Genomic DNA, 18,313 nt, shown 5'->3' on the forward strand with positions numbered 1-18,313 from the left:
CTTTGATCTAAACCATCCCATTGTAGCTCTGACTGTATGTTTAGGGTCGTTGTCCTGCTGGAAGGTGAACCTCCGCCTAGAGTTGCCACCTCATCCCTTTAAACCCGAACCCATATTGATTACACAGGTTCTGTGGCTGATTAAGGAGGTAATTAAACTCACTTGGTACCTTATCTGCACTAAATTAGTTACAGAACCTGTGTAATTTATATGTGTTTGGGTTTAAAGCGATGAGGTGGCAGCCCTACCTCCGCCCCAGTCTCAAGTCTTTAGCAGACTCTAAAAGGTTTTCTTTTGAGATTGCCCTGTATTTGGCTCCATCCATCTTCCCATCAACTCTGACCAGCTTCCCTGTCCCTGCTGAAGAAAAGTATCCCCACAACATAACGCCACCACCATGTTTCACGGTGGGGATGGTGTATTCAGGGTGATGTGCAGTGTTAGTTTTCCACCACACATAGCGTTTTGCGGTTAGGCCAAAAAGTTCAATTTGGGTCTCATCTGACAAGAGCACCTTCTTCCACATATTTGCTGTGTCCCCCACATGGCTTCTCGCAAACTGCAAACGGGACTTCTTATGGCTTTCTTTCAACAATGGCTTTCTTCTTGCCAGATTTGTGGAGTGCACGACTAATAGTTGTCCTGTGGACAGATTCTCCCACCTGAGCTGTGGATCTCTGCAGCTCCTCCAGAGTTACCATGGGCCTCTTGGCTGCTGCTCTGATGAATGCTCTCCTTGCGCGGCCTATCAGTTTAGGTAGACAGCCATGTCTTGGTAGGTTTGCAGTTGTGCAATACTCTTTCCATTTTCTGATGATGGATTGAACAGTGCTCCGTGAGATGTTCAAAGCTTGGGATATGTTTTTATAACCTAACCTCTCCACAACTTTATCCCTGACCTGTGTGGTGTGTTCCTTGGCCTTCATGAGGCTGTTTTTTTAATAAGGTTTTTTAACAAACCTCTGAGGGCTTCACAGAACAGCTATATCTATACAGAGATTAAATTACACACAGGTGAACTCTAGTTACTAATTAGGTGACTTCTAAAGGCAATTGGTTTCACTAGATTCTAGTTAGAGGTATCAGAGTAAAGGGGGGCTGAATACAAATGCACGCCACAATCTTCAGATATTTGTAAAAAAAATTGAAAACCATTTATCATTTTCCTTCCACTTCACAATTATGTACCATGTTGTGTTGGTCTATCACATAAAATCCCAATAACATACATTCAGGTTTTTGGTCGTAACACGATAAAATGTGGAAAATTTCAAGGGGAAAAAATACTTTTTCAGGGCACTGTAAATGAGGGGCCAAAATAAGATGGAACTGCCATTAACAATGTGGCACTTTTTGAGCACTTCTAGTTTAATTTCCTTTCCCCTGTTAAGCCTTTGTCTTGAAGGCAAAACACCTTGGGTTTTTCAAGGCTTTTTATTCTTTTGTTTAATATTTCACTAGTATCAAGGGGAGCACCCATACCTGGTTAAGGGATTATTTTGGCTCCTTTGTGAGTGGAGATAGAAAAGGGTTTAAAATCTAGGGACTGTACCCAGGCTCAAAAATAGGGGCTGTGGTATGTTGGGCTTTAGGGAGTGCAGTTAAGCCCTTCAGTAGCCACTGAACCCATTAGATGACTGTAGCTAGAAGAGGGCAGAAAGTATTTGCCCTCTTTCTCTCTACACCCACACTATTGAAATAATGAGCGAATCTACACTCACTTGCCACTTTATTAGGTACACCTATTCAATTGCTTGGTAACACAAATTGCTAATTAGCCAATCACATGGCAGCAACCTAATGCATTTAGGCATCTAGATGTGGTGAAGATGACTTACTGAAGTTCAAACAGAGCAGAATGGGGGGGAAAGGGGATTTAAGTGACTTTGAACGAGGTATGGTTGTTGGCGCCAGACAGGCTGGTCTGAATATTTCAAAAACTGCTGATCTACTGGGATTTTTCATACACAGAATGGTCCGAAAAAGAGAAAATATCCAGTGGGCGGCAGTTGTGTGGACGAAAATGCCTTGTTGAGGTCAGAGGAGAATGGGATGATAGAAGGGCAACAGTAACTCAAATAATCACTCGTTACAACCAAGGTATGCAGATTACCATCTCTGAATGCCCAACACATCAAACCTTGAAGCATATGGGCTACAGCAGCAGAAGATCACACCAGGTGCCACTCGTGCTAGCTAAGAACAGGAAACTGAGGCTACAATTCCAACGGACTCACCAAGAGTGGACAACAGAAGATTGGAAAAACTTTGTCTGGTCTGATGAGTCTGGATTTCAACTGCAACATTCAGATGGTAGGGTCAGAAATTGGCATACACAACATGAAAGCATATGATCACTATCCTTAAATAAAAACAGTGTTTTGTCATGATCAGTCATATTTTCAATATCAAATGCTGCAATTTCACAATTTCTGCCAGGGTATGCCAACCTTTGAGCACAACTGCATATGTGTACTACACCTTTAAAATCCATAGATAACATATTATAAAAATGTAAATATTAGTCAAGAGTTAGTAAAATGAAAAAAAAAAAAAATGATACCCTCCCCAGCACTGTAGAGATCTACCCCCAAGTAAAGATTTCCCCCTCAGCAGTACTTCTCACCCCCCCTCTTCCCCAGCAGTACACTTCATATCCCGACCCCCCTTCAGCCCCTTATCCACACCCCCTGTTGAGGGTTAAGGGTCCGTTTTTATGGTAAGGGTTAAGTGTTCAGGTCAGCTGTGCCCCAGTGGATGCCCTGGGGGGTATGAACCCCATTCCAGCCCCTTATCTACACCACCTGTTTAAAAATGAACCCTTAATCCTAAACAGGTGGTGTAGATAAGGGGCTGGAAAGGGGTCCATACCCACCCCCGGGTCATCTGCTAGGGCACAGCTCATCTGAACACTTAAGCCTTACATTAAAAATTAACCCTTAACTTTAATCCTAATGTAAGGCTTAAGTGTTCGGGTGAGCTGTGCCCTAGAAGATGACCCGGGGGTGAGTATGGACCCCTTTCCAGCCCCTTATCTACACCCCCTGCTTAGGGTTAATTAATGGTTCATTTATAGGGTAAGGGTTAAGTATTAGGGTCAGCTGTGCACAGCAGATGCCCAGGGGGGTATGGACCCCTTCCCAGCCCTTTATCTACATTCCCTGTTTAGGGTTACGCTTAAGGGTTCATTTTTAGGGTATGGGTTAAGTGTTCGGTTCAGCTGTGCCACAGCGGATGCCCGGGGGGGGGGATTGAAACTCTTTCCAGCCCTCTATCTAAACCCCCTTTTTAGGGTTAAGAGTAAGGGTTAATTTTTAGAGTAAGAGTTAAATGTTAGGGTCATATTAGCTTAAGTTTTAGGTGATGGGAAGGTTTGATGTTAGTGTTACCCTGGGGATCAGGTTATGGTTAGGGGGGGTCACTTATCTTTCCTCTTAGTTTTGGTGCTGAAACTCCAAGCCAAGAATTACCCTGCACTACAAGAGCTAGCTATGATATACAGTATATTATGGAGGAGCGAGTAGTGTGATTGCCTTGACATTGGCACAATATAGGAAATGGCTAAATCAGGAATATACACTCTCATCAAAAGTATTGTGATACCTGCCTTTACATGCACATGAACTTTAGTGGCATCCCAGTCTTAGTCCGTAGGGTTCAATATTGAGTTGACCCACCCTTTGCAGCTATAACAGCTTCAACTCTTCTGGGAAGGCTGCCCACAAGGTTTAGGAGCGTGTCTATGGGAATGTTTGACCATTCTTCCAGAAGTGCATTTGTGAGGTCAGGCACTGATAACGAGAAGGCCTGGCTAGCAGTCTCAGCTCTAATTCATCCCAAAGGTGTTCTATCTGGTTGAGGTTGGGACACTGTGCAGGCCAGTCAAGTTCCTCCACCCCAAACTCAGTCATCCATGTCTTTATGGACCTTGCTTTGTGGGCTGGTGCGCAGTCATGTTGGAACAGTAAGGGGCCATCCCCAAACCATTTCCACAAAGTTGAGAGAAGGAAATTGTCCAAAATGTCTTGGTATGTTGATGCCTTAAGAGTTCCCCACTGGAACTAAGGGGCCAAACCCATCCCCTGAAAAACAACCCCACATCATAATCCCCTCTCCGACAAATGATTTGGACCAGGGCACAAAGCAAGGTCCATAAAGACATGGATGAGTGAGTTTGGGTGGAGGAACTTGACTGGCTTGCACAGAGTCCAGACCTCAACCAGATAGAACACCTTTGGGATGAATTAGAGCAGAGACTGCTAGCCAGGCCTTCTCGACCAATATCAGTGCCTGAGCTCACAAATGTGCTTCTGGAAGAATGGTCAAACATCCCCATAGACACACTCCTAAACCATGTGGCCCCCCCTCCCAGAAGAATTTAAGCTGTTATAGCTAAAAAGGGTGGGCCAAATCAATACTGAACCCTACGGACTAAGACGCTGTTAAAGTTCATGTGCGTGTAAAGGCAGGTGTCACAATACTTTTGACAACATAGCATATGACAGAAGGGTCAGTAATGTGATAGTCCAGATGTTGACATAGAATAGGTGCCATCTGAATCAGGATGTAAAAATATGGAGGGAATAAGTAGTGTGGTTGCTTTTACATTCGCACAATAAAGGAGGTGGCTGAATCAGGAGGTATAGGATAGATTGTCCAGAAGAGCGATAGTCCTGATATTGGCACAGTACAGGTGCTGGCTGAACCAGGATGTATATTATGGAGGGTGAGTGGTGTGGTTGCTCTGACATTGCCATAATAAAAGACCCGGCTGAATCATTATACAGTACATATTATGAAAGGTTTAGTAGCTCAAGGGTGTATATGATAGAAGAGCCATTAGTGCAATAGTCCTGACATTAGCTCAGTATTGAAGCTGGGTGAATTAGGATAATTATTATGAAAGGGCCAATAGTATGATTGTCCACCCATTGGCACGTAACAGGAGCTAGGTGAATCCGGATGTGCAGTATCCTACAAAAGTACACCCCTCACATTTTTGTAAATTTTTTTGGGTCCAATTGGCCATTTTCTCTCCCCAGTATCATGCGACTCATTAGTGTTACAATGCCTCAGGTGTGAATGGAGAGCAGATATGTTAAATTTGGTGTTATCGCTCTCACTCTCTCATACTGGTCACTGGAAATTCAACATGGCACCTCATGGCAAATAACTCTGAGGATCTCTCTGATGCTCTTCATAAAGATGGCCTAGGCTATAAGAAGATTGCCAAGACCCTGAAACTGAGCTGCAGCACGGTGGCCAAGACCATACAGCGGTTTAACAGGACAGGTTCCACTCAGAACAGACCTCACCATGGTCGGCCAAAGAAGTTGAGTGCACATGCTCAGCATCATATCCAGAGGTGGTCTTTGGGAAATAGACGTATGAGTGCTGACAGCATTGCTGCAGAGGTTGAAGGGGTGGGGGGGTCAGCCTGTCAGTGCTCAGACCATATGCCGCACACTGCATCAAATTGTCCCAGAAAGAAGCCTCTTCTAAAGATGATGCACAAGAAAGCCCACAAACAGTTTGCTGAAGACAATCAGACTAAGGACATGGATTATAGGAATCATGCCCTGTGGTCTGATGAGACCAAGATAAATTTATTTGGTTCAGATGGTGTCAAGTGTGTGTGGTGGCAACCAGGTGAGGAGTACAAAGACAAGTGTATCTTGCGTACAGTCAAGCTTTGGGGTGGGAGTGTCATGGTCTGGGGTTGCATGAGTGCTGCCAGCACTGGGGAACTACAGTTCATTGAGGTAACCATGAATGCCAACATGTACTATGATATACTGAAGCAGAGCATGATCCCGTTTCTTCGGAGACTGGGACACAGGGCATTATTCCAACATGATAACGACCCCAAACACACCTCCAAGAAGACCACTGCCTTGCTAAAGAAGCTGAGGGTAAAGGTGATGGACTGGCCAAGCATGTCTCCAGACCTAAACCCTATTGAGCATCTGTGGGGCATCCTCAAAAGGAAGGTGGAGGAGCGGAAGGTCTCTAACATCCACCAGCTCTGTGATGTCGTCATGGAGGAGTGGAAGAGGACTCCACTGGCAATCTGTGAAGCTCTGGTGAACTCCATGCCCAAGAGGGTTAAGGCAGTGCTGGAAAATAATGGTGACCACACAAAATATTGACACTTTGGGCCCAATTTGGACATTTTCACTTAGGGGGGTACTCGCTTTTGTTGCCAGCGGTTTAGACATTAATGGCTGTGTGTTGAGTTATTTTGAGGGGACAGCAAATTTACACTGTTATACAAGCTGTACACTCACTACTTTACATTGTAGCAAAGTGTAATTTCTTCAGTATTGTCACATGAAAAGATATAATAAAATATTTACAAAAATGTGAGGGTGTACTTACTTTTGAGAGATACTGTATATGATGGAAGAGGCCGTATTGTGATTACCCTGACATCGGCACAGTTTAGACATTGGGTTGCAGAAGAATGTCAGCAGTATATTTGTTCTGGCATTGCCACATCATAAGCAAATATCTGAACAGAATCAGAATATAAATTATGAAAGGGCTGGGACTGTTATTGTCCTGACATTGGCACAGCACGGAAGCTGATATCAGAAACAGAATCAGAACATGATCAGAGTCAGAAGCGTGACTTCGCCGCCATTAGCATGGGGCAGGCTATCTGAGCCCATTAAAGATATGCAGGATGATAAGAACACAAATAGGACAGCAATGGCACAGCATAGTATCAGCACAGACTAAAGTGAAGCAGAATTACTGGAGTTATTCTAATGGCTCATGCACACCTCAATTACTATATCCTTTTTTTCATGTTCTCTGTCCCTTGTGCATCATAAAATGATTTTAGTAAACCTAATGCTGGAATGGATGCAGCATGTTGTCAATTTTATATTTGCAGCAAAGCCAAACAAACAGCAGCAACGCAGAGCGGGTTTCCTATTTGTTCTTACGCCTTTCAATATCCTCTGCACACATTCATCACTATGGTTAATATGCTGAATTAGGCCTGGTTCACACCTATGCAGGTTGAAGCTGATGCATTTTCCAGGTGTGTTTTGCATTTTTTCACACATGCTTTTAACCGCTTCAATACCGGGCCAATTCTGACACTTTGCTCCTACATGAAAAAATCATCATTTTTTTGCTAGAAAATAACATAGAACCCCCAAACATTATATATGTTTTTTTAGCAAAGACCCTAGAGAATACAATGGCGGTTGTTGCAACTTTTTATCTCACACAGTATTTGCGCAGGAATTTTTCGAACGCGTTTTTTTGGGGAAAAAAAATCGATTTGTGTTTAAAAAAAAACAAAACAGTAAAGTTAGCCCAATGTTTTTGCATTCTGTGAAAGATGAAGTTACGACGAGTAAATAGATACCTAACATGTCACGCTTCAAAATTGCACACGCTCGTGGAATGGCGCCAATGTTCGGTACTTAAAAATCCCCATAGGCGACACTTGAAATTTTTTTACTGGTTACATGTTTTGAGTTACAGAGGAGGTCTAGGGCCAAAATTATTGCTCTCGCTCCAACGTTCGCGGCGATACCTCACATGTATGGTTTAAACACTGTTTTCATATGTGGGCGGGACTTACGTATGCGTTCGCTTCTGCGTGCGAGCACACGGGGACAGCGGCGCTTTAAAAAAAAAATTTTTTTTTATTGTTAATTATATATTTTTTTTTTTTTTTGACACTTTTTTGAAAAAAAAAAAAAATTGATCACTTTTATTCCTATTACAAGGAATGTAAATATCCCTTGTAATAGCAATATAACATCACAGGTGCTCTTAATAGTGAGATATGGGGTCAATAAGACCCCATATCTCACCACTAGGCTGGGAAGCCTGAAATAAAAAAAATAAATAAAACGATCGCCGCTTCCAAGCTGAAGCGGCGCCGTTTTTTTGAATGGAGAGGCCGGGCATGACGTCATAACATCGCGCCCGGCCTCCGACGATCATAGAGACTCCGGGGACCATCTGGTCCACCGGAAATGTCTATGATCTACATCCGGGGCCGGCAGATCCACTCTCCGCCTCACCGATCGTAACAGTGAGTCGGAGCAGGCACCGGAGGGCGGCGGGAGGGGGGGGACGTTCCCTCTCGCCTCCCATAGGAACGATCAAGCGGCGGAACGGCCGCTATGATCATTCCTATGGTGTAGAGATTCGCCGGCTGAAACCGGCAATATCTGAATTATGTTTGTAACTACAGGCATCATTCAGATATACCTGCTCAAATCCAAGGACGTCATATGACGTCCTTGGTATTGAAGTGGTTAATGCATTTTGCAAAGTGTCTGTTTTCTTGCAGGAGAAACCAGTAAAAAAGGCAGCAGAAACGCATAAAAAAATGCAAGCATGGTGTTTTTGATGCGTTTCCTCTGTGATTCCATTAAAGTGTATCGAACAAAAAACACAACCTGCTGTGGGAAAAAAGTCCTTGACCCTTTCCAAAAAAACGCACCTGCAGAAAACGAACGGACGGTAAGTCTAACTAAGGTTTTCTCACCTCGTCTTTCAGGACAGCACCTGGAGATAAGAGTACTTACTCTAGGGTGGGACCACCACCTGCAGGACTTTCCTGCCGAATGATTGCTCTAATGCTGAGAGCAAGTCCAACCTGTAGAGGTGGGTAAAGGTGGAAAAACTAGTTCACGTAGCCACCTTGCAGATTCGTCCCAGTGAAGCCCCTGCTCATTCTGCCCAGGACGTGGCCAGTGCCACTCCCTGGGATGAATAAGCCACTACCCCTGTGGGAAGATCTACCCCTGAAGCCTTATAGGCTTCATTGATGGCCATTTGCACCCATCTTCCTATGGTGTTCTTAGAGGCACCGTACCCTTTACGCGGACCTGAGAACAATATGAACAGAGAATTCGATCTTCTGAATTCTCTTGTGACCTCAAGAGGAGTGCAATAGACATCTTCTTACATCCAGGCTATGAAAAATTCTTTCCTTAGTGCTGGATGGTGTAGGGAAAAAGGTTGGAAGAACTATTTCCTGCGACCTGTGAAATACTGATGAAACCTTTGGTAGAAAACCAGGGTCAGTTATTAGCACTACCCGATCCAGAAAAAGAAAAAAAATGATTCAATGATAGACAGGGCTTGCAGTTTGCTCACCCTCCTAGCTGACGTAACCGCCACTAATAATGCAAATTTTAGTGACCAAAACTTCATTGTCGCTTCCTCCGGAGGTTCAAAGGGTTTTTTCGTCAAACCCTGTAATACCACCGATAAATCCCACTTGGGGAAAAATTTAAATGGTACTGGCCTAGCTCTGGCCAATGCCTTAAAAAAAATCTTACAATCAGCGGATCCTGAGATAATGGTCTCTCCAGGAATACAGATAAAACAGCCACTTGGACCTTTAGCCCGGGTTCACACCTATGCGAATTAGATGCGGCTTACACCGCATCTAATTCGCGGGACATTTTAAAATACATTCATATGAATGTGTCTGGTTCACATATGTGCGTTGCATTCGCACTGCGCATTGCACAAAAAACGTGTGCGTTTTTTGGGCATTGCGGTGCGAACTACAAGCCTATTATCTCCTATGGGAACGCATCTGATTCGCAGATGCATTGCGTTCTGAACAAGGATTTTCTCTTTCTCCTCACTACACCTCCCCCTCTCCCCCCCCTCCCTCCCCCTCCCTCCCCTCCCTCCCCCTCCCTCCCCCTCCCTCCCCCTCTCCCTCCCTCCCCCTCTCCCTGCTCTCTGATACTGAGCAAAAACGCAATGAATCCATTGAACAGGAGATTGTTATCTCCCCAGTGAAACCTGAGCTTCAATTCGCACCGCACAAGTGTGAAACAGGGCTTAAAGTACTAGCCACCAACCCTTTCTCCATTCACTCATGGAGGAATTCTAGAACAGAAAAACATCCTGTGGCAAAAAACTTTAATCGTATAGCAGGAATTGAAACATTTCCACGTTTTAAAGTAAATGGCCCTAGTGACCTTTTTACTGTTATTTAGTAGGGTTGAGACTAGTTTGTCGGACAAATGCTTTCTCTTTAGGATTTGCTCCTCAGTAACCAGGTTGTATATCTGAGATGCTCGACACCGGGATGTTGAATGGGCCCCTGAGTTAGGTCTTTTCGTAATGGAAGGAACCAACGGCGTTCCACTGCCATCTTCTGCAAGGTTGAAAACCATGCCCTCTTGGGCAAAAACTGAGCCACTAAGATCATGCCTGTAGCCTCCTTATGTAGTTTATTGAGTACCAACGGAATCATCTGAAAGGGGGGAAAGGCGTAGCACAAAGTAGAAGAACCACAGCTGAGCTAGTGCGTCCAGGCTGTCCGCTTGATCTAGCCTGTTCAGGGAAAAATACCGCCACCTTTGCATTGGCCTGAGATGCAAATTAGGTCAATCTGGGGAGCTCCCCATTTTCCTATTAGCATCTGGAATACCTCTGTATTCAGACGCCATTCTGATTCTAGTACTCTTTCCCTGCTTAAGAAATCTGCTACTAGATTCAAGTCGACCTTCAGGTGTACCGCCGTCAGGGATGCTAAGTTGCCTTCTGCCCAAGACAGAATCTGAATAGCTGAAGACAGTAACACTCTGCTTCTCGTGCCTCCCTGTTTTGTTATGTAGGCCACTGCCGTGGCATTGTTGGACAACACTTGAATGTGGTGGCCTTTGACCCGATCCTTGAAGGCCCACAGCCCCAGAAGAATGGCCTTTAGTTCCCTCCAATTGGAGGATCTCTTGGCCTCTCTGTTTGTCCAAGCTCCTTAGGCCATCTGCCCTTCCAGATGGGCGCCCCAACCCCAAGAACTCACATTTGTTGTCAACCTCTTTTCTACTGGGAATGGCCAGAGCAGACCTTTGTCCAAGTTTGACTGTCTCCTCCACCACCATAACTTCCTCTGAACCTGAGAGGGAATCTTGATCAACCTCTCCAACGACCCCCCATAGGACCAATTCCTCAGAATTGCCTGCTGGAGATCTCTTGAATGGAGACGTGCCCATTGCAATGCTGGGATTGATGCTGTGAGGAGTCCTAGTACTAACATGGCTGCCCTGATCAAGATTGACAAATTTGTTTGGGCCTTTTTTACTGCATCTTGGACTCTCTCTACTTTTTCCTCTGGGAGAAAGATTCTTTCCTGTATGAAATTGATGGTATACCCCAGAAACCTTATTGTTTGGGATGGGATCATGCTTGATTTTTCTCTGTTTATGATCCAACCGAGACTCTCCAAGTGTCTCTCTTTCTCCAAAAGATCCCCTGATTTGGCAAATAGCAGGAGGTCATCCAGGTATGATACGATCGTTATTCCCCTTAATCTGAGGGGTGTTAAGGCCTCTGCCATCATTTTTGTGAAAATCTTTGGAGAGGAAGACAGCCCGAATGGGAGAGCTCTGAGCTGTAGGTGCGAAACTACGCCTCATATCTTGACCACTAACCGTAGGTATTTTTGTAATGCTGGTGCTATGGGCACGTGAAGGTACGCATCCCTCAGGTCTATGGATGACAGAAAGCAGCCTGGCGTCAGAAGACTCTTCACTGAAAAAATTGTGTCCCTCCTGAACCTCTTCTATTGAATGGACTTGTTTAATATTTGCAGATTCAAAATTAAATCGACATTTCACTGAATGCTTCTTGACTAGGAACACAAGCGAATAGCACCCTCATCCTTCCTCTTCCCAGGGAACACGGATGATCACTCTCTGCTGAATAAGTTCTTGCAGGAGAGATGACATTGCTAGGGACTTCTTGGTCTCGGGGAGTCTAAGTTATGTAAAACCGACTTGGTGGGGACTGTGAGAACTCCAGTCTGTAGCCCTCTGATATTGTCTTGAGGATGACCAGACTGGTTGTTGCTGTCTTCCACTGTGGGAAAAAGGACTGTAGTCTTCCTCCCACAGTCGAAGGACTGTCACTGATATTTAGTGGAATTGTAATGAGGTCGGAATAACACCCCCGACTTGCCCCGTCCTCTCTGGGACCTCCAGGGTCGCTTGTATCCTGTCTTCTTTGTGTCCTGGGTTTGGAAAAAAGTATGAAAATTTTTCTTAACCTTAGGGGTTACCTTCTTTTTTTACTGGGAAGGCCTTCTTTTTTTCTGACATCTTATCCAACACGGCTTCAAGAACCAGGCCAAACACTAAATGCCCCTCGAACGGAAGACCACATAACTTTGCCTTTGAAGCAGTATCTCCCGACCATGTTTTAACCCATAGTGCCCTACACGCTGAGTTTACCAGGGCTGAGGATCTTGCAGACATCCTTATAGATTCTGCGGAGGCATCTGCCATGTACCCTACTGATTTCTGTAATACTGGTAGAATGTCCAACAGATCTTTGTGGGAGGTTCCTGCTTCAATATGACTTTTCAACTGTTCAAGCCAGTGCTCTAAGTTCCTGGCCACCACAGTTGAAGCCATAGCTAGTTTTAAATTGGCTAAGGTCGAGTCCAAAGCTTTGCCCTTCTATCCATGGTGTCGTTTAGGATGCCCATATCCTCAAATGCCAGGTCTGTATTCCATGACACTTGTGAAAAGGCTGCATCAAGTTTTGTTTTTTTTATTCCATATTTGAGTTCTATCCCTTTCGAAAGGAAATGTCCGTTTGAGTGATTTAAAGAAAAAAGGGGCCCTTTTCGGGTCTTTCCACCCTCTCTTCACTATTTCCGACAGGAATTTATGAACTGGGAATACACGATGTTTAACGTCCCCCAAGCCCTGAAACATTTTGTCATGTAAAGTTAACTGGGCTTTGTCCGCTTTGATGTTCAAAGTCGTATGGATGGTCTTTAATGGATCATCCTCCTCTTCTAGAGATAATTTGTAGCGTTGAAGAAGTAGCTTTTTCCTCATCCTCTTCTTCCTCAGACCCCGGGGAAACACTTCCCCCTTCGTCCTCTAAATCACTGACCCCTCTGGGTGAAGAAATACTTGGATGAGAACAGGATGGCGAACTGCCTCTACTGTTAGGCTGTGCAACCGGGTGTTTGTCCAGATAAGAACGGAACGTTTCAAATGTGTCCGGAATGAGCCGAGTAGATCTCCAGGCTGGGTGGCGGAGGACGTCTCCTCTTTAAAGTGGTAGTAAACCCGCTGACTTTTTTTTTTCCCTACACCTGTAAGGGAAAAGGCATAATGAGCTAGTATGCACCGCATACTAGCTCATTATGAGATACTTACCTTAGAATGAGGCGTCAGCATCTCACCCGGTCCACGCCGAGGGAGTTGACATTTCCCCTCGGCGTGCCTTCCGGGTATCGCGGCTCTGGCGCTGTGAGTGGCCGGAGCCGCGATGTCGTCACAACCGCGCGTGTGGGAGACTTTCTTCCGGCAAGGTCCGGCGGCTGCCGGGCTTTCAGCCGAGAATCCCCTGTGCGCATGCGCTGCTGCAGTCAGCGGCTCATTGCGAGGGGAGTATCTCCTAAACCGTACAGGTTTAGGAGATATTTTTTTTACCTACAGGTAAGCCTTATTATAGGCTTACCTGTAGGTAAAAGTTTAAAAAATAGGTATACAACCGCTTTAACCAAATCCGCTATGCAGGTCCTATATATCACTTTGGTCCAAGACTCCCTAAGTGTGTTTTTGCAAGACGGGCATAATCTCTTCGGGGGAGGGAAGGAATGCTTGGATTTTTCTTTGACTTTTGTCTCAAATACACCAAAATCCCACTCCAATAAATATATTTACCATTATTGTAATAAACAGGTCAAGAAGACAAAGCCCTTGTATTCCAGGGGAATACCCAAGCTGCCAAGTAGAAGAACTAACCCTTTAGCTCCTTTGTTGTTACTGCAGCTTTACCTAGCTAGTGACTCCTCCACTGAGTCACCATGCTAAAGAAAAACAAACGCACTCTCCTTATTTCTATGATCCAAGAAGAATGATGCAGGCAATATTACATTTTTATGCTTGAGTTTAGATATGCTTTAAGAGCTCATGCCTTTGGACATATGAGGGGCATACAACATATAATTGTCTTTTTCCAAGCCAGGGAAGCCCAGGTGCTGTGTACTGCCAGCCATAGACATGAATGGCTGCGTGTGGCTGTTTTTTGGTATAAATGCAATCCTGTGCATAACATATGGAAGTATTCGAAGTCTGCATGCAGGGAGTGCATCTGTACACCAAATGCGGGCATGTATGAATACTACAGTATACCCGTGCACAGCTGTATGCAGCACCTGTGCTTCCCTGGCATTGAAAAAAAATAAAAAAATAAAGTATTTATGGTGTATGCCCCTAATGCACCCATATGCATGAGCCCTAAACCATAAAATGTTCAGAAGTGGCCAGAAGAGGTAAAAAAAATAAAAAATAAATCTGCAAATATTTATGACAGGCATTTATATAGTGCCAGAAATCTACACACTGTACATTCACATCAGTCCCTACCTTCAAGGAGTTTATAGTCTAAGGTCTCCATCTCACACACATACATATACTAGGGACAATGTATGCTGCCTACCAACATGCCTTTGGAGTGTGGGAGTGCCCAGAGCAAACACGGGTGGAAGTGCAAACTCCAGGCACATAGCATACTGGTCAGGGTTGCCAACCGTCAGTAAGTTCATGGACAGTTTTTAAAAATCTATTTTTAAAAAGCTGTTTAGATAGGACAAAAAAAAAAAAAAAACTATAAAAATTGGACTTTACTGGTACCAAAGAGGAACAACCACAAGAAATATATAAAAATATACATCTTATTCCAAAGCATTAAAAAAAACATATTGTTGATAAAAACATCAATTCAAATATCCTGTGCAATCTGGCCATACTAATAAACCATCATTATTATACTTTCCAGAGGAAATACAAGAAGTCATGCTAATAAACCATCATGCTAATAAAAATTGGACTTTACTGGTACCAAAGAGGAAGACAAGAAATATATAAAAATATACATTTTATTCCAAAGCGTTAAAAAAAATATATTGTTGATAAAAACATCAAATCCAATATCCTGTGCGACTGGCTTAATAAACCATCATTATTATACTTTGCAGAGGTAATACAAGAGGTCATACTAAGAAACCACAGAGATCACAAGAGGTTGACACGTTTTGCTCATTAGCTTCCTCAGGACCTCATCCTCTTGACAGCAAAGATAAAGTGCCGCATCTCTTAAACAGTATAGCCTGGAGATGCGCCACTTTATGTTTGCTGTCAAGAGGGTGAGGTCCTGAGGAAGCTAATAGGTGAAACGCGTCAACTTCTTGCATCACCTCTGCAAAGCATGATGGTTTATTAGCATGACTTCTTGTATTTCCTCTGGAAAGTATAATAATGATGGTTTATTAGTATGGCCAGATTGCACAGGATATTTGAATTGATGTTTTTATCAACAATATGTTTTTTTAATGCTTTGGAATAAGATGTATATTTTTATATATTTCTTGTGGTTGTTCCTTTTTGGTACCAGTAAAGTCCAATTTTTATAGATTTTTTGTAGTAACTGTAAATATCAGGGGCTGACAATCTGTCATGTTGTGTTGACTTTTTGTAAAATGACTTGCTATGGGTATTGTCAGTGTTTCCATATTGTGTTTATACTGTTTAAAGCAGTTGTAAACTGCTGGACATTTTTTTTTCTTTGAACCCTGCAAGGTAATGTCATAATGTGCTAGCATGCATTGCATACTAGCACATTACGTAAAACTTGCCTGAAAACTAAGCCTTCCAGTGCCAAGAGCTGCAGGCGCTCCCATCCTCTCCCATCTTGCATCTGGGTTTTGCGGACTCGTGACAGGCCTGAGCCGCGATGGCATCACTCCTGCACATGCAGGGGAGCTGTCCTTTACAGCACAGGGCTCTGAAGGAAGGACACGGGTGGCCATTCTATCAGAGCACATGTGCCAGTGATGTCACTGGCTGCATGTACAGTAAATATCTCCTAAAAACAGTGCACATTTAGAAGATATTGACACTACCTATAGAAAAGCCTTATTATAGGCTTACCTATAGGTAAAAGCCTGAGATGGAAGTTTACTTCCACTTTAAATATTGATTGCCTTTATTTGTGATGTCATTTTTCAGGTTGTCCATAAAAAATGTGCTCTGTTAGTAAATTTTCCATGTTTTGTCATTAAAAAGTGCTGCAGGAGGTTGGCAACATTGATATTTGCTGGGATTTGAACCAAGGTTCACAGTGCTGCAAAGCAGGAGTGCTAACCACTAAGCCACTATCTGCAAAGTATCAGTTTGCAAATGTTATATGCACTTGCCTACCAGTTCCATTAATGGAAAATACAGCCCTGTGCACAGTGCAGAACAAAAAGATCTGGTCCATAGCAAACACTCAGCATGGACTGCCATGGCATTATCCCAGTCTAGTTATTACAGTATCATACAGAGAATGAGATGGTCTCGCCTCCTGTGCTCCTCTCTGTCACATATATGTATAATCACCTTAGAGCAGCTCTCCACCCACACAGCAAGAAGGAGACAGACGTGACAGACTGGCAATCCCGGGTGACATGGAGCCAGCGGGGGTGGGGGGGGGGGGGGTAGGTATAGCATGATTTACTGATGATTGGAGAGCACAGAGACAGTCACTGGACGGGGAGGGTCGGGATTCCCTCTTCTGAGAGGCATTAAGCTGATTAAATGCAGCCTCTGTGATAACAAATGGACTCTGCATCAGTAACGCGTCCCCTTGTAGTTTCAGCACCAACGCGGCGTGGACAGCTCATGGGAAAAGTGCGTCAGTTAGCACCCTCCAGAGCTCTGCAGATCACTTTCATGGACGCTTTACTCATTTAAGCTGGTCATACACTGTGCGAATTTTGGCTGGTTCCTGATGACTGACTGCCTTAACCCTTCCTTCCCAAGCAGAGGCAGGACTTGGCATTGGCAGAGCATTCCTTGTAATGGATGGTGACAGCTGCTGCCTTTACCATCCCGCCTCTGACCTTCAAATGTCCTGTGCAGAGATGGGAGAGGCGAGGAAGAGATGGAGGGATGTGATGGGGTAGAGGGGAAAGCTGAATGCAGGAAGGGAGGAGGGAGAGGAGCTAAATTAGCAAAGGAGGAGGAAAAAAAGAGAAAAAGGGCTACGAAGGAGAAAGCAATATAGTAGAAGGAGAGAGAGCGGGAAAGAGAGACAAGGATCATGAGACAGGGTGCGAAAAGAGAGACAGACCGATGATAGAAAAAAACAAAAAAGAGGGGGCAGAGAGATAGGCAAAAGAGAAGACAGAAAAGCGAGAGAGAAGAGACGAAGACAAGACGGAGAGAGAGGAGATACAGGGAGAGCCTAGAACAGCATCTCTCAACCAGGGTTCCATGGATTCCTCCAGAGATTGCTCCTTGAGCAATAAGCAATTTTTGACTTTCAAATAAGTAATCTGACCCCAGTGATCTCTTTTTTTATCTGTATCCGCAGCATTCTTCCCACTGACCGCCACTGTATGCAACATTCTTTTCACTGACCACCAAAGTAAGGAATATTCTTTCCATTGACATGAAGAGCATTTCCCCCATTGAGCTCTAGAGTAATGAGGCCTGTTTCCCAATTACCACCAATGTAATGGGGTTTTCTGCCACTGACTACCAATTTAGGAGCATTCTTCCCACTGCCCCCAATGTAAAGAACGTTCTTCCCATTCACCACCAATGTAAGCAGAATTCTTCCCACCAACTACCAATGTAAGGGACATTCTTCCCACTGACCCCCAATGTAAAGAGCATTCTTCCTACGGACCCCCAATGTAAGCGACATTCTACACCACTGACCCCCAATGTAAGCAGCATTCTTCCCACTGACCCCCAATGTAAGGAGCATTCTTCAACCTGACTACCACTGCAAGGAGCATTCTTCAACCTGACTCCCAATGCAAGGAGCATTCTTCAACCTGACTCCCAATGCAAGGAGCATTCTTCAACCTGACTCCCAATGTAAGGAGCATTCTCCCCATTGACCACCAATGTAGGCAGCATTCTTCCCATGGACTACCAATGTAAGGGACATTCTTACCACTGACCACCAATGTAAGGATCATTCTTCCCACTGACCTCCAATGTAAGAAGTTTTATTCCCACTCAAACCCCACTGTAAGGAGCATTCTTCCCACTGTCTCCCAGTATAAGGAGCATTTTTGACACCGACTGTCAATTTAAAGGCACAATCTTTCCTTCGACCACCAAAGAACATTCTTTCCACTTACCACCAATGTAAGGAGCATTCTTTCCACTGACCATCAGAGGAATGGGGCCCTGCTCCCATTTGCCACCAATGCAAAGGGGTCCTTCTCCCACTGACTACCAATCTACGGAAGACAGTCTCCACTGACCACCAATGTAAGGGAACACTTTGCTGACTA

The 18,313-nt window shown here is 44.3% G+C and overlaps 1 long non-coding RNA gene across 1 annotated transcript in view; it reads left to right on the top strand.

Moving 5' to 3' along the window:
* The window catches only part of LOC141110590 (uncharacterized), a 60,738-nt gene extending 57,954 nt beyond the window's left edge, over positions 1-2,784 (top strand). Inside the window, exon 3 of the long non-coding RNA XR_012236304.1 lies at positions 1,972-2,784. This is a non-coding gene — a long non-coding RNA (uncharacterized lncRNA). The remainder of the gene's footprint in view (positions 1-1,971) is intronic.
* Positions 2,785-18,313: the final 15,529 nt, after the last annotated feature.

This window comes from Aquarana catesbeiana, linkage group LG10 (genome assembly GCF_042186555.1).
Source record: "Aquarana catesbeiana isolate 2022-GZ linkage group LG10, ASM4218655v1, whole genome shotgun sequence".
Classification (NCBI taxonomy): domain Eukaryota; kingdom Metazoa; phylum Chordata; class Amphibia; order Anura; family Ranidae; genus Aquarana; species Aquarana catesbeiana.